The sequence below is a fragment of the Pyxicephalus adspersus genome, chromosome 6 (assembly GCF_032062135.1).
Source record: "Pyxicephalus adspersus chromosome 6, UCB_Pads_2.0, whole genome shotgun sequence".
Classification (NCBI taxonomy): Eukaryota; Metazoa; Chordata; class Amphibia; order Anura; family Pyxicephalidae; genus Pyxicephalus; species Pyxicephalus adspersus.
The window spans coordinates 47949957-47968110 of NC_092863.1; the positions used below are offsets into that span (position 1 = coordinate 47949957).

General features: G+C 38.1%; 1 protein-coding gene across 4 annotated transcripts in view; it reads left to right on the forward strand.

Annotated features, from left to right (window-relative positions):
- Positions 1–5310: 5310 nt before the first annotated feature.
- TANGO2 (transport and golgi organization 2 homolog) overlaps positions 5311–18154 on the forward strand; it is a 74538-nt gene continuing 61694 nt past the window's right edge. The window contains exon 1 of one of the 4 annotated variants that reach the window (XM_072415685.1): positions 5311–5437. The gene's annotated coding sequence lies outside the window, so the exon portion shown is untranslated. Of the gene's footprint in view, positions 5438–17308; positions 17444–18154 lie in introns of those variants that run through there. The other 3 variants (XM_072415683.1, XM_072415684.1, XM_072415682.1) reach the window with 3 other exon arrangements.

Consider the following 18154-nt stretch of genomic DNA (forward strand, 5'->3'; position numbering starts at 1 on the left):
AGGAGCTAGAATTGGGTAAGCACTCGCAGTTCTGTTTTAAAAAGGGTTCAGGTACAGAGGTGGCTATGCAGTAATGCACCACATGCCTTCAGTGTGGGTAGAAGCTAAGATGGGGGCACTTTGGTACAACTATTGGTGCCTGGGTTGCTGCTGGGGAAGTTCATCTCTTTATCCTAGTGACCATTATCACTAGAACTAAAACTGATGGAAAATTCTAAATTTTATGTTGTAGCTAGTACAAGAATAAATAGAAAAATGTTCATTGGGGATACTTACAGTTTGTTAGAGAACTGTAAATAGGGAAGAAAGTGAAGGAAAAAAAAACTGGCATGGGTTTAACCCTTACCTACTCAATGTAAAACTAAAAAAAAATGGCTTTTCCTGTAGATTATCACAACGGGCCCTAGATAAAAAAAAAAGTATTCATTATTTTAAATAGCCATAAACACACTCATATTGCTTCAGAACAAGGGACCCAAATAATGTGTAAAGTACCACAAACCATAGCAATTGGCCTTCCTTCCTAAACTGAATATGATTGGTTGCTTTTGCACTTTGTTGGGTAGTACCTAGTAACTGGAATTCGGTTTAATGCTGAGTGCTGTCATTTCACTCAGTCCCTTGCTAAAGCCAACACAACCAGAATATGCGTTATGTTATACAAACAATTTTTAGCAGAGATTTCTAGCAGCTATAAATCTCCCTCATTTTCTAAAGTGATTTGTAGCTGGCTATAACACATGTCTTTGCAGCTACAAATCTTTGATGTGACACAGACTTCAAAATCTACACTGGATAACACAAGTAGCTGGAGAAGCTAGTGATTGTGTAGCCAGCACAAAACTATGTTTTAAAGATAAATTGCTCTACCACTGAGCTCTATTGGAATTACTATGAAATAGTGATGCCGCTTCTAATACTGCTTCATAATGATTTACTACTATTATAAAGCGTACCATAATATGGTGAACACCAGGTGGCACCACAGCAAACCCTTTTGTAAAGTGTTATGTGGTATGTAATATTATGTTTTGTTATGTAATATTATGTTTTGTTATGTCACATTATGTTTTATAATACTGGTTTACAGGGGTGTTTTATAGGTTATACCTCATCCACCAAGTTTATTATTAAATTTTCTTTTACAAAGATATGCCGAAGATTTTTATGGTGCATAACTGTAACACTCACAATTAAAATTTTAAAAACATTTGCAATTTATTATTTTTCTCTTAAAACAACATAAAAAAACATTAATGCTTATACATATAAATTGTCAATGAATGACTAGGATACTGCAATTATGTTGGTTAGTTTGCTTTTAAAGGTCCTTGACGCGTTTCACCCGTAGGCTTCATCAGAAGGACACTAAGTTAGCACCATTCCAAAAATCTATTCATGTGTTATCAATCAGGTTCATTCCAAGAATCAATTGTATCTCAAAGTAAAAGATTTTCATTTGTGCATATCACCATACCAAGCTTGTTTGGATGTGGTTGCCAATTGTTTGACTGTGTGCTTATTTCCCCAAAGAGTGCTTTATAATGTCAAAAATCATCTTACATTCTGTCATTTTCCAGTCAGATAAAATAGAATACCTTAATATTTCAGAGAGTATTATGAAGACAGTCTTTAATTGAGTAATTGATCATCACAAAGGTTATTTATGTCTGAAGTTATTATGTATACTGAAATGATTTATTATAGTTTTAGGGTCTCCTTATTCCCTAAAAAAGCCCATGGGGGGAAACGCGGTCAAGAGGGACACGCTATGTGACCCTTTGCTTCCATACAATGTTTTCAACCCTAATAATTGCTTAGTACCTTGTGAATAGATTGAATGTTCTACACCAGGGGTCGGCAAAGTTTTATGGCCACTAGGCCATTTATGGGGTGGGCGGGAGCACACTAGGCCGGACCCGCCCTAATGGCTCTGCCCATTACTAGGGAACACCCCCTGAAGTGAAATCCCTCTCCTCCGTATGCATTGCGGATGAGAGGGATTTACCTTCAGGGAGTTTTCCCTACTTACTGCAGCGGCAGAAGTATCAACGCCAGCCACGATAAATAGGGGAGCAACTGCAAGGGGTTGGCACCAGAGCTTCGGCAGCTCCGGAGCTCCAGCGGCTACGGCTCCGGTAGTTCCTAACAGGGGGCAATTGGCCGAAACGAACTATCGTCTAGGCCGGCTCTGGCCTAAAGGCCGGGGTGTGCCGACCCCTGTTCTACCCCTGTATGCCAATTTTCCAAATTGAAGAACTAAATTGAGTCTGGCAAAAAATATGAAAATAAACTCTGTCGCTTGTTTGCATTTAGGAAAAGAAAATGGGTATTTTTATTACTTTTATTATATATATATATATATATATATATATATATATATATATATATATATATTAGGATTGGCTTCTATTATGAAGAAAATATTTACTAAACCATTGCCTGTAGGGTCCACATGGAAGCAGCCTTGGCAGTATGAATGATGGATAAATGAGGAAGATGAGATTGTATCAGTATCAAGCAAATATGATCGGATAAGGACAATGCACCCTTGAAATAACTCAAAGTGTTCAATTATCAATTCAATTATCATATCAATTCCAATACCAATATTGGTTTGACAAATGTGTGAGGCAGGGAATGCAAGCATAAGAAACGTATGTTCTCCAAGAAATCTAGGCTAGGAAGATTGTGGTTATTTTATATTTGTTGCACATCTAGTCAGGTGAGACAACACATGATAAAGGATCAGATCCAGAAAAGCTATACCGCCTCGAGATTAGGAAAGTCTTATGAGGCACTTGTTGGGTCTGTGACCATCCAGATGTCAAAGAAATTTCTATAACTCCAAATATTGCTTCTACTAAACCAGGAGAATGCAAGTTGTCTGCATTGCTTGTAGGTCTTTCAAAATAGTGTTTAGCAAACGTATAAAGTTCAGTTCTATCACATGAGAAAAGCTGGCCAGGATATGAGTATTGTATGACTGTACTAGGCTCCAGAGTTTTTGTTTTTTAAATAAGTGGTAATTAAGCAGATAGGGCTCCAGATTTAATTAGTCTGACTTTAAAGTTAGAGAGGTGCACATATTCTTTGTATATTAGGAAGAGTAACAGTTGAACATAGAAAAGGAGATCATTGGCATGAAGAAAATATATAAATATAGAACATTCATGAAAAACCCTTTACTTGTCCTTTACACACAGATACAAGAGGATATCCAACTTTACATGTGGAAAGGTTTACAGGTGAAAAGAGATAAGACACATATTAGTTTTTTTTTGTTTTTATGAATGACAGCTGGGGAGATTTTATCAACTCAGAAAATGAGAAATCATTCCAATGTCATTTTTTTTTTAATGTCTGTTACAGACAGACATGCACAATTATATTTAATAACAATACTCAACAAAATTGCTTGCTTAGCAATTGTATACATATATTTGTAAGGACAACAACGTTTGATATTAAAATTAGGAAATTCCAAAAAATACACTGTAAAGGATGTTTTTTTGAGTCAAAAAGAATGAAAACTTGGAAATACATCTGCATGCAATGCTGTCCGTTACCAGGGCAGTTTCCAGCATAACATGATTTGCTTGGGGTTACCCCTTAAGGTTAAGGGTTAAGGTGGGATGTCATTTTGGCCTCAACATACCTGCCAGTTTGCCTGCCCTATAAAACAAAAATGCTGCCCCCCCCCCCCCCTTTCCCCTCCTATTTGTAGAGTAGTGCAAAATAGTGTTGTGTAATAGCCACAACATACAAGTCCAGTCCCAGTTCCTCTTATTTGACATCATTGTTAACAAATGCCAAGATCAGACTGAATCTGTCAGACGCTGCAAAAGGTAAAGGCTGTGGCTAATATACCACACTTTGCTGCACTACCCCTCATATGGAGTCATATGGGTGAAAACACTTTGATTGTTAACATACCCAAAAATGGTTTTGCCCATTAAACAGAAACATGGGAATGACAGATCACAGTTATACTTCAAGAACTTCTAGTTTTATGAAAAGAGTGCCAAGCTTCAAATATCTAGGATCTAGTGTTATCAAATAATTTTAGTTAGGCAAAGAGATAAGAGCACCTATAATCTTTGATATTAGCTATTTTACTTACAACAACTTCTATGATAATGCCATCAGTGGAGTAGTTAGAAAGTTATATACAAAAGCATTTTTAATTCTTGCATTACCAATCCCAGCAAAACCTGAGTTCTAAGAAAGATAAAGAGTCACTTGCCTGTTGGCAATGCATGGTGTTGAGAAGAATTCAAAGACCTGTATGGGACAATTGTGAATAGGGAATTTGAACAAATGCAGATCTGCATGACCTAAATTAAGACCTCTTATTGTAACTAAAGACATAGTACCGGAAATGGATTGATCATGTGGAGAAGAACCTAAAAAGGTTTGGGGTGCAAGGTCTGTGGTATCTTGGTGGATTTCTAGGGCCATAATGCTATGGAGTAGTAGTATGGTGAACCCTCCATGTCACCAGCCCATCTGGCAAAGATGTGTACGGGGTGCAGAGTGTAAGACACCCCGAGTGTAGGACTTTAGGATGCAATGCATGGGTTGTGGCCCCCATATACGCAGGAGCCGGTAACTGCTGACTGATTACGACAAAAGCGTAGTACAGAAATGGAACCCAGAAGAGTAGTCAGATGAGTCAAAGGTCAGGGCAGGCAGACAGCCATCTGGAGTAGTCAGACAGAGCCCAGTCGGTATGCCAAGGCTTCAGAAACAGGATCAGAAAATGCAGACCGGAACCTGGAAGCAGAACCTAGTAGAGCTCCTTGTTCGGGCAACTTCCTTTTGTCAGTCACTTCCTTATATAGGGACAATTATTTGATAAATGGAGACCATGTGACCTGCAGGTGTCCAAACCCACCACCAGAATGGTGAGCTGGTGGTAGAAAAAAAAGTGTTGTGGTCTTATACCAACCAATATGGAGGGAAATATGAATTGATATGACTTGATGCATCCACCAATGTTAATTATTACACAATTTTCATGCCTATGGAGTCAAAGTTTCTGAAGTGGGCTTTTCCTTTAAAAGCATGAGCTGAATGGGAAATAAGACAGACAGTAATCTTGCATTTTTTGGTTGATTTTCCTTCTCTAGGAAAAGGGACAACAAGATATGGAGTAAGAAACAGAACATTCAGTCCCCCAAATGTATTCTCTGCTGTTTTAAAACCACAGAGAAATTGACTATGTAGGCAACATGATTTCTTTCCAAATGCCCTTTGAGATGATTTTAATTAGAAAGATAAGAACATGTTGTAACTGCAGTTATTTCTAAGGCTCCAAACTCATTGCTCAACTACACCAGTCCAGCTGGTGCATTGTGAAACTTTCAAACAGTTTTTTCATCAACCTTTGAAAGAGAGAGAGCGAGAGAAGGCACAGGAGTTAGACATTTTCAAGGTAATTACACATTTTGAGCTTTTTTGTTTGTTAATTAAGGTGGAAATACCACATTACATAGTTATTTATCACTGTGCAATTCTGTAAAATATGTATAAAATGCAACATAACTTCAGCAAATTCTAATATAATTGTGAGTTAAAGACTGTCGTACTCTTCCTGACTAATTATTATGTTTGTTTCTACTTTTTAGGCAATGTTCAGACTGGTGGTGAGGATGCAGTATAATTACTGCTTCCTCACACCAATGAACCACTGCCTCGGAGGAGATGCTACATTTAGCATCTACATGTGTTAGCCCAATAGAGATTGAATGGAAGTGGCAGTGAGTGGTTTAGTGGGGCTTAGGGTGGACATAAATGAACCACTGTATGCCATCAGGCTGTGCAAACATAGCTCATACATCTTTGCCTGGCTTTAGTTTTCAACTAAAAACATTGTCTTTCTAAAAGTTTATTGTAAAAGTAGATATATCTTGCCTAACTGTGGGTCACAAAATATTGTGTGATTCGTGATAGTGTGGAGGTGAAGGTAAACCTAACCAATTAGCAAGAACAATATCATCATAGCACAAAAAGTAAGGTTATAGTTTTATTATTTTGTCACACCAAAAAAAAAAATTTGTGAAATCACTAGGAAGATTTTTCTTTACTTAGATGCTCTTTCTTTACCTAAAACTCTATAGATGCTCAAACGGGCGAAATTTGTATGAATCAGATCCCAGACATAGATCAGACTATTTGTCAGCATAGCAGCATAGTTTACATTAATCATGGTTACATTGTAGGCAACAGGGTTGCTCAGATGTTAGCACTCTGGCCTTTGCACGACTAGGTCTCAAGTTCAGATCTATTCTGCATGGAGTTTGTGTGTTCTCCCCGTGTTTGTGTGGGTTTTCCCTGGGTACTGTGGTTTCCTCCTGCATTCCAAATCCATCCGGATAGGTTAATTGGCTTTGCCTCAAATTGATCCTAGACTTGGGTAATGACATATGACTATGGTGGGAGATTAGATTGTGAGCTCATTTGAGGAACAGCTAGTGACAAAACTATGGACTTTGTGAAGCGCTCCATAATATGTTGGTGCTATATCAATACTAAAAAATAATAATACAGCTTGTTGTGGTTATAAGAAAAACTAGCCCTATCACAGAAAAAAGGTACATATTAAGACATTAATTAATATAATCATATTAAAAAACAGTAAAGAACTGGGTAACATAAATAAATGATTTATGTTACTATATAAATGTAATATAATATTTTTTTGTATATTTGCCAATGATGCCTTTGTTAGCTGAGTAAGTCACATAATTATCATAGATGTAAAAAAAACAACACATAATCCTAAATTACAACACTATTGGCCACAGGTCTGGTAAAGATACCTTCTAACGCAACCCACAGTTGGCTGATGCCATAACTAAAGAATGTTCTGTTTTGTTTTGTGTCTTTCTTAGCAGTATTTTATTACATTCTGTACTATATAATGAAAAATATACATGTGTTAGCTGTTCAGACTATTTCACTGGGTAGTAGCAGCTAGAATCTCTTTAGATTCAATTCAGGACTTGGTTTTCTAGACACGTAAGAATAACGGTGAGAGGCCTTATGAAACATCTGTTGTTACTTTCACCCCATAAATTGTGTTTCACTTGCAATTTTTACAGCAATAATATATTTCAATAGAATGAGTGTCCTGGAAAGCTAGGCCACAAAGTAAGTTCTAGACAGTTTTATGAAACAGAAAATCTGGAGAGGAAATGGTACGCTGTAAAATGAAGTTGTCAGAACATAAGGAAAAATCTGCTGCTGGTACATCTATCCCAATTTGTTTGTTTGGTCACTAAATTATACTCAGGACAAATATTTTGCAGTTTAACCACATTGAGCATGTGATTGTCAAGCTGTGTGACTGCTGGAAATGTCAAGCCATTTCAGTGAAATAATGTTAAAACCACAGGGCACCAAAAAGTACTAGTTTATGGTTGCAATATTCAAACAATTTCTGGCAGGTCCTGAAAATATCAATTACTTTGTCATGTACATGGACCCCAGGGTGCCTGTGTGTTTATTGGTGATTATATCAAAGTAATCTCTCCACTCTTTTTACAATATTTTCTATAAAACATTTACCTAAAACTATTTTTACCCCTTAGGTTAATGCTAACCCCCCAACCTTAACCCCAAGGTAAACCCATCCAATCTATGCTTACCTTATCTTTGTTGAAAGTATTGGATGTTTTTATGCTTGAAAAAGCCAAAAGCTCCTGTTAATAAACCAGCACTGAGTTGCCAGCTCTGGGAAAAAAATGTTCACCCTTATTAGTCTTTTCAAATCTCACAGTTGTTTAAAGTCTGGTTATATTAGGATTGATTTATGCCACATACTTTGGTCCTACCAATACATTCCAAAATGTTGGATTAGCACATCAAACCTGTATGTACACTAAAGAACAAAAATGTAATTTATTACAGTTTACTCATCCTTGGATGTGGTAGCCACATTTATTTTTATGCGTCAAGCTTTTTTTTTTGCCTTGATGATCTGTCTATAACATATATAATCCATCGATTTGATTCTATGTTCCTCTGAGATAAAATATTAGGAATTTATAAAGCAGTCACATGCTTTATACACAAATTATACTATATACTATACATTATACATAGCATGTATAAAATCACAATGTGAACCTGTGTCCTAATGTGATCCTTGATGTTTTTGCCTTGCGAATAAGGACTTTAGTGTTTTGTTTCTGCATGTTTATATTGTCCTTGTATGACCTTAAACAGATATTTTTTACATTGGTATATATATGATTAGTAACTGTTGCTGTATTTTAACCACTTACATTTAATTATAAAAATTTGGTTTGCAAATCTTAATCATCAATTTATATTACAATATGTTTATTGGAGAAAAACCAGGAGTGGAAATATTATATGACAAATCCAACCCCTGTACAGAGCAATCGGATAAAACTTGTTACAATTTCCTGAAGTCGCTGTATATATGTCTGATAAACAAAGCTCCAGTAGGATCTGAAGAATATTTTACAGAGAGCAAAGGAGCCCAGGGGTCAGAGAAAAAAAGTAATATGGGGTACTGTGTGGAGGAGACAAGAGGACTAGGGGAGGAGGGTTTGAGAAGGAAGCAAAATAAAAAAGACTTATGAAAGGATAGTCAAGGCATTGTTTGATATTGAAGCCAGGTCCCAAGTGTTATAGAATTGACTAAAGCTACATACACACGTGCAATTATTGTCGTTGGAAAGGATCTTTCACAATCCTTTACAACTATTAAGGACTGCACGATGCATGAATACAGCACTGCACTGCTCTATGGAGAGGGGAGAGGGAGAACATTGGCATCCTGCTGCGTGCTCTTCCCTTCACTTGCATTAGGATAGTTTGTTGTCCATCGTCCGTGGATCCACCAGGACGGTCGTTCAGACGATGGACGGTGGGCGCTGTACACACGCCAGATTCTCGTACGATATCGGCCCTGAGCCGATTATCGGGTGAGAACCATTAGACGTGTGTACCTAGCCTAAGTCTGTTGTCTAGCATACAGGTAAGGATATCATTAACCATTACTTATTGTGACTTACATTTAACAAAATCTAGAGGAAGAAAGCCAGTTTTCCAATGATGGGCTATTGCAATACAAGCTGCTAGCAATATATGTGAAATAAGACATAGAGGAGGTTTGGGAAATGGGATATCAAACATTAGGAACAGAGTAATTTTAAGGGTCTTGGGGAGGATAACCTGGGCAACAGAGAAAATAAGGTTGAATATCCTTACCCAAAACTTTTGCACCTTGAGACAGTGCCACTAAATATGTACCTGGTTGACCAAAACCCCTGTAAATCATCAATTTAAAGAAAAAGAACAAAAACACAGCCACCTGGCCCTAGGCGTTTAGAGAAGAAAATGCAAAACAGAATGATGAAATATTGGGACTTAACAAAACGTATTAAGCGAATTGGGACTTAACGAAGGAGTTAACAAAGCGAATTATTACTATGAAAGGGACAAATCACTTATTTTGGTAAATGTAGTAAAAACACACTTTGCAAAGAATACTCAATCATGTGTAAGGTAATGTAAACGTAGAGCAGTGGAGCTTCAGCTTATTTACTATGCTAAGTGAAAGCCTGATCCCATTTAACACCCAGCCATATAATACCCAACTTTATCTGCCTACTGTTTCATGTAATAGGACTTTACTGGAGCATTTTATTCATTCCATAACCCACAAATTAGCCCATGGGTTCTGATAATATTTTCCCTCATTGCATCTACTAAACTGTAATTTTTTTTTTACTTTTTCTGTCTTATTAGTTGCCTTAATGGTTGTCATTTCCTCTTTGCTACAGCTTCTATACAGTTTATGGCCATAGTCATTTTCTGACCCTTTTCAGAGCTGGAGGAAATTTTGAATAAAGGTAGACAGGTATTTTTTTTCTATGGCAGAATACAAATGTTTTTTCTGGTGTAAAAGTTTTTGCTTCTGTAGCCACCTAGTTTAAAATTCTGGGTAGATAGTACATTTAAAGGAAAGCTATGGAGAGGGAATGTCTTAGATTCTGGCTTCAGTTTCAAGGGAAACCAGACCTTATATTCTCCATAATTGTTGTAGGTCAGTAAGAAAATAAAAAATATTACAATTATAAAAAAAATATAAGAGTAAGAATAGCCACTAATAAAACTATGTTTTTACAGTATTCAGTATAGAGTTTTTGTAGTCCAGCAATATAATATTATAGAGCAGGCCATGTTGTGCAGAATGACATTTTGGCTGTGTATGGCAAGACTGAAAATCTAGCCCTAATTCCCCTAAATTGCTTAGAACTGATCACTGTCATTATGGGATCCCTGTAGCATTATTCCTATTGAATATTATGTGCAGTCATTTTATTATGTTTGGGACCACACTTGTAAACTCTTGTAAACTTCACAAGCTATATGGAGGAGTTATGATGCCTTTCTTTTATGATATTGGTCATCTTTAACATAGTGACTATAACATAACACAAATACCAATAATTTTTGCTGCAAAAAATCACCAATGTGTGAAATGAGATGATCTAACATGTCAAGCTTAATGGAGCCATAACCTCTTGACTTATGTTTGTACTGGAAGATGAAAACTAAAAAGAGATCTATTGATGACATCAACATGGGTTTAATACAATCTTGAATATAATTTATGTTTAGTAGATTTTTACAGGCACATGAATTAAACAGTTTTAGCTACTAGAGCAAAGAACAGAGATTCCATTACAAATTATTGCAGATTTTGTCCTCAGATACTCTGTCTTCAGTACATGGGCCAATAAAGCACCCTGTTCAACAAGGACTAATGTTTGGAGGCTTGACTACCGCAGGCTGATTGGATTACATGTAGGGAAATCATATTTTGCCTTGACTATTTTCCGCAGTGACACTTCAAAGCTTACTGCTGTGAAACATGCAGTGACTGATATTGGATGGCTTTGCAATTTCCACCTTCCAGAGTGATGTGATTGTTGGAACAATTAAATAGGAAGGTAAATGATGTGCCAGGAATACACATACATATGAGTTTGTCACAATGTCACAACATCAAAACTGGTCTATGAACAATGTTTACAATGTCTATTTTATATTTTAATTATAAATATTCAGGCTGTCAGATTCTGTGTGTCAAATCAGTATAAATAACCTGGCAGAGTTCATTTTGCAAAAAGTCGTACAGTAAGCTGATAAAGCACCAGGGCAGTCTGCGTTGTATATTAGAAAAAATATTCCAGCTATAGGTAAATGTACCCACGTAGGTTGGAAAATCTGACATTTTGATTTTAATTTTTATTTTTCAATATAACTTTCTTGTGTATATTTACATTGTTCTTTTACATTTCTATTCCGTTACATTCATATTGATAAATATTCACCTCTTAGTTCTTAGTACAAAGGAACATTACTTTTCAAAAACAAGTAGAGAAAGGCACGTGTGCAAGAATGAAATTATAGACACAGAATCCACATGGAAACGGGGCAATAGTTTTCCCAATGCTTTTTTCCCACTTGATCTAACTGATGGTTCTCATCAGGTTGTAAAAGGGGCAAGCTACTTTAAAACTAAAAAAAAAAAAACTGTTGTCTGTAACCGTGCTAGGAAGCTTTAGCGGCTTTTTTTGACCTGATGACTATTATCGCAGGTACAGAAAGTTATAAAAAACATGTAAATATTTTCAGGTTAAAAAATGGTCATCTTTTGATCACTTCTTACCTGCTATTGTAATTCTGGGACAGCAGGAAAGGAGAAATACCTCAGACAGAAAACAGAAAAAAACTGACAGTACTTAACTATTTTTTGCTCTATCCAAGACTAAAATAAAATGTTTTGGCTTTAAATACATTTTAATTCTAACCACTTATTATTTTTATATACATGAATCAATTCACCCACCTAACAGCTGGCTACTGTAGTGAGAGGTGAAGAGGACATCTCCTTAGCAGAAAACAGCTGTAAGGCTGAATCAGGAAATTGTCATTTATTTTAAGTGTAGATAATAAATTTTCGTATTTTTTATAATATAGTTTTTTTTTAATATATGTAATCTCAAGAGTCTGTACACATGACCGTCCAAAAGGTATGGTTCATCCATATTAAGATGCTTGAACCAGCAAAGGGTGTCAAGTATTTTAAAACTGTATAAAGGTTAAACACATACAAGTACTCTATAGTGTTTTCTATGTACTGTCATGATAAAATGAGCGACAGCTGCAGCGGTGGATCCACTTTATCAGGCTAGCCACATCAGGAATATGAACGGCATACTCTGATGAGCCAATGATGCAAATTAGGACAGTGAGAGTTCTAACAACCTGTTGCTCTAAATCAGAGTTCCTCAAATTCAAACTTCTTCATAAGTTTTGGGATTTCTCCTCAATCCCAAAGAAAATAATTAAATAAATACTACTTTAGCAAATATACCCAACTAAAGGTCTTTGTCCCTGGTGGCTGACCATCCAACCCTAGGTTATCATCTTTAGGACTAGGGTCCTGTGTGGAGGTCTACAGAAACATCAAAAGCTTTATTCACCCCAATCCCCCTTCCAGCATTTATTGACCACCTATTGAGCCCCAGACATTTACTGTTTCCCTTTGGACTCCAGCTATTTATCAAATCCCTGGAAAGTCCTATCATCCCTTCAAGGTAGAAACTAATCACTCTGGGGAACCATGCTCTAGAGTGGGGGTGTCAAAATCTGGCCCGCAGGCCAAATCTGGCCTGACACGTCCTTTTTTTTGTCCCAGAAAAAAATTCCTAATATGAATTGCAGCTGGCCTGCTGCTACTGCAATCCATAGTAATGGCGAGCCAGCTGCAATTCATATTAGGCTACTGTACAATGCTGCTACTTCAATTCCAGGCATCACTCGCGTCTCTGGACCAGTGGCCTCTCTGCCTATGTGTGGCCTATGCGTGACCCCGCATTTTATAGATGCAAGTGATGCCGGGAATTGTAGTAGCAGCATCACTTGTGTCTATTGAACAGCAGCCTATGCATGGGCCCGCGGAGTTTATACTGACAGGTAAACTCAATAATCCGAAATTATCAGTTTTTAATTTTGTCCCTCTGTGTATTTCAGTTTGCCACCCCTGCTCTAGAGCTAGCCTCATTACCACTGTAGTCCAGAATAGCAAATTATATTTTAAAATTTATCCCTAACACTTTGTAGCATCCAGAACAGTGGGAAAAGACTGTCCTTGTCCTTCTGTTGTTTACTACACATTGCTTTTTGGCTTATTAAATTACCTGAGAGTGTACAGATATGTAGACAGAGCAATGCACTGTCAGTGTGCAGCAATGAAAGAATTAAGTTTCTTAAAAGCACACATTATATAAAAGTCTTTCTGTTTATCCAGCAGCTTGTGTGCTCAGACAAAGCACAAACCTGTGTGTTATCAGGTCATTGATCGGTCTTGAAGCTCTAACAATAGAATTCAACTGCCTGCTATTTCCATTTCTTTAAATTCCCCTATAAAAGAAAGCAGTCATCATAATCTAAGAGTGGCAATATTTCCATCTGCAGATGTTCCAGCATGCAGCCATCCATGTTCCATTTACCACCTCAGCTTGGTATTGCTGAAAAGATTCCCCAAACCTGCTGCAGTTTATTACATTTACATGGTTAGCTGCTCATAGGTCTCTCGCAGTGTCACTGTCACAGCTCTCTATGATTTCCAATGTCTGTACAGAGCTGTTGAAGATCACAGCTGAGTTTTTAGTTAAAGTAAAATAAGTGGTTTTTGTGTTATGATTTTATTTGAAGTGATTTGACTTTGCTCATGGTTCATAATATACCAAGCATACCAAGAAATTCAAGCATCCTCAAAGCAAGTAAAACCTAAAAATCTATTTTTTTATTTTGACAGACTGGTAATTTGAGACTTGCACATATCTCTCACATTTGTTTTTATCTGACCTTCCACTCTTTTAGTGTCTACCGCTACAGTATTCAGATGCAGTTTAACCAGAATTTCATGTTGAAGGTATAATTTCTGCTTTTCATTGGTGCTAGCATAAATACAACATCCAAATGAGCTATAAAAATATCTAATTCCTTAAAAGAGCATTAGGGTTCATTCACATATTACCTTTGCACACATTAATTGCAATGCACAGCATTGTGTGAACTGTGAAGCGGTAGTGGTAAAAAAAAGTTTTTTGTGCATTAAAGAGCTACAGCGTTCTTCAGGATGGTCCGGTCACAGGTCCTTCCTCTCCCTGTCAGTAGAGATTACTCTAAACTAGTGTGCAGGATAATGTACCCCCAAGGGGTATACCCGTCATAGGGAGAGACAACAGGAAGTGAATTTTATTCCACTGGCTAATATTTAGACAACAAGCAGAGCTGGACCTTGGCACAATAAGTCTGTGGGGAACAGTTTAGGTTTTTCTTTTGTCTGTGTCCATCATGGGAAGGATATTAAAAAAAAAACAAGAATTGATAGGATATCTCTCTGGCTGGGAAAGAGAAACATAACATTTATATATAGTGGAGTGGGAAAGAATTAGAATACCTGTCAGGTTTTGAAAGTTCATTTTCTCCAAGATAGCCTGGCTTGTCACAGATTTACAGGTGTGGCTTTCTGTCACCAAAAGAGAAAATGAGAGGAAAATTACACACAAGCACACAAACAGCAATATAGGTTTGAATAAAGTTGTGCACCCTCCTTTGCGTTCCTTACCACTCTGTAAAGCAGTAAAAATGAACTGCAGTTAGACTTGGATTTGGAGGATTAGGACAGATAAGGGATGAAACTATTACAATTATAATACTAATCCCGACTTTACAATTGCAGAACTTTTCTGGAGGTCACCGACATCCTGGGGGATTTTCCTTCTCCAGTATTGGATTGGTTTTTAAATGCTACAGATGTAGTAATGACAATTTTTGTATCTTTCACCTGTGAGCTCAGGGTGATGTGATGATGGCCCCCCAAGGGGTGGTTTCGTGATAATCTAAACTCTCAGGAAGTGGGATTAATGATGCTGGGCCATCATTCAACATGAAAGAGGACTGGCAGTATTGAAAGGTGAACGAGGTACAGTTGTAAGATATTGTACTTGGGTGAAGGACAAGGGCACATCTGAAACGTTTTGGGAGTCTGCAGGCTGAAATATTTTCACCATGTTACCAAAAGCCAGAGTACTGAATAGTGAGTCTATATCTATAAAGAATAAATGTATATATATATGTGTATGTATACTGTATAACAATGGTCGCCAAACTGTTTGTTCCGCAGACCACTAAAGTCAATGGCTCCTGACCACGCATGTGCGGGGAGCTGGGTGTCAATCAAAGGGGAAGAAACATCCCTCATAGTGACATCATTGTGATGTAGCCCCACCCACTCCCCCATTGTAGATCTAACCCTGCGATGGGAGAGTGGGTTATGTCCAGAGACACAGCCCGTCCACTTTCCTAAGCCTGGGACTTGTACGAGGGATGTTTTCTGCGGCTCTGGCCGGTGTGTCCCCCAGCGTGGTCCTTCTGACCCCGCTCGGGAGTGCACTGGCCAGAGCCGCGGACCCCCAAAATTTTCTCGCAGACCACCAGTTGGCAACCGCTGCTGTATAGCAAACACTTTTATGTATTGTTTTGAAGCAGACACTCCAGCTAAAATGTGATTGCTCCTCATCTGCTTCTTCAATCATCCACCCTTCCTGTTTATTAATTTACTTACTTTTTTTGTAAGTGGAAAAAATTAAAAAACGTAAATGTAAGACATTGCTATTCAGGACATTTAGCAGAAGAGAGATGGAATAGAAAAGGGTCTTCTGCTGATAAATGAGGATCATAGGTTTGGGGCATATGGGCAGCCTTTTTTCATTTCAGGTGATTAGAATAGCATTCCTTTTTACCCTTTGGGTAACCACTAAATGAATTATCCTCTTTTGGGGTACCCCTGCTAAATATATATTATTGGCTTTGCTGGGACAGTACTGATTTTCAGGTGTACCCCTGGGATCTAATTTTCCAGAGGCAAATACAGGTAGTCTCCGGTTTACATACGAGATAGGGACTGTAGGTTTGTTCTTAAGTCGAATTTGTATGTAAGTAGGGACAGGTAAATTATTTTAATAAATGCAATTAGGACAGATGTTTATCTCAACATATTATTAGGCAGCGTGGTGTCAGTTACTGTATAAAATCCTCACTGTGAGCTAATCACAAACAAAGCAAAGAAAAAAACAACTTAATGGAGTCTGGTCATTCATTAACTTCTGGAACAAGCTGTGCTTTGATATGCAAAATGAAACAACTGCAGAGTTTGTCCTGGTCAATAAAGAATTACAAGGGGCTCGACCCTAAGATCACCCACAACCTCAGCTGTGTTTAGCAAAAGATTTCTTCTGCAAGTCATGCAAACCCCCCTTCCCCCCATCCATCCTTCTTCTTGCACACCAGGGAGCAGGGAAGCCCTGTTCGTATCTAGGAGTTGTTGGTATGTTGGATGTCCTTAACCCGGGGACTACCTGTAGTGGATTACACTCAGCAGTTACTAGATGGCACCAATTAATGCAAAGAACCTGATGTTAAAGCTCCTGCCAATATCTTTTTCCTTGGTTCATTCCCTATTCTGATACTTGGCTATGCCAAAATGATGTTCATTCATTCCTGGGATACACAAGGGAAGCCGGGATTGTGGGGTTTTCACTGGCAACCAATGCAGCTTTTCTGCAATATGGACCTGGCTGATTATCACATTTTCAAAGTGGGGCTTTACTTACCAATGTGTCCGTATTTAGAGTTCCCTGAATGGCCAGTGTGTTTCTGCTCACATCCTAGCGCATCCCCAAACAACATGTTTAGAGACATTCTTCCATTATTTTACACGCATACAATAGATATAAAAAACAAATATAACAAGGAAGGTATATTATATATGAGTTGGATAGGATGAAGTCATCAGTGAGTGAATATTGCATTTCATGGATACATCAAACTGTTTACAGTCTGACACGTTACAAAAGGTCGCCGCAATTCACCCGCTGAATTCCTCATCCTTTATAACATATAAAGAATTTATCTTTCAACAATAATATAATGAAATATATTTGTGTGTTTTAGACTACGTCCTGCGTCAAGAGCAACTCTGCCTTTGTCTTTGTTCCTCTTTCCCCCCTTCCATAATAAATATAGCCACCTTTATAGATTACTTATATTATCATTAGAGTCATACAGCTGGCTCTACCAAGTGGTGTTGTCACTAGCATGCTGGCAGCTCTGAGGAGCCCTGGGCTGGGAATGGCTTCACCATGTCCGGTGCTGCTGTCCCTTTTATGCAGACGACCGGTGAGTCCCTGATCACGTGACCGAGGACCCGGAAGCAGTGTGCAGCTGACTGTGTGTTGTGTTTGTGTAGGAAGAGCTCTGTGTGTGCTGGAGGAGCGGCTGCCGGGAATACACGTGACACCGAGCACTTACCTCTGCGGGGAAGGTAGGTACAGGAAGCTGTGTTATATCGGGGGGCTGCTGCCAGTGGTGTGTAACCTGGAACTGACTACACACTGACTTTATAACTGTAATGTTATGGCAGAAACACAGGAAACAGACGTGTGGTGAGGGCAGGATATGTGTTTGTATCAAATGAGCAACTCGGCGAAGGAAGGCAAAATTATTAATTTATCTACGGCTGCTAGCATTGTAGCTCCTGGGGTCCCTTTATACCCATGGACTATAAGCACCCGGCGATCCATAGTGTGCTAGACTGTTAGCTGTGAGGACAAGAGGGCAATATAGCCATAGATTGTCAGCTCCTAGGATCAGACTCCTATTATACACATAAATTGTCAGCTCCTAGGATCAGACGTCTATTATACACATAGATTGTCAGCTATTGTCAGCTCCTAGGATCAGACGTCTATTATACACATAGATTGTCAGCTCCTAGAATCAGACTCCTATTATACACATAGATTGTCAGCTCCTAGGATCAGACTCCTTTTATACACATAGATTGTCAGCTCCTAAGAAAGTAAGCTTCTGGGGAAGAGTTCTATTATACTCCTGGAATGTAAGCTTCTGGGGGCAGTGTCTTATTGCACCTACAGAGTGCATGCCCTGCATAACGGTACTTAATACCTTAAAACTGTCCTGGGGAATGCCATTAGACTGTAATCTCCTAGGTATGGGCTCTACTTATATTTAC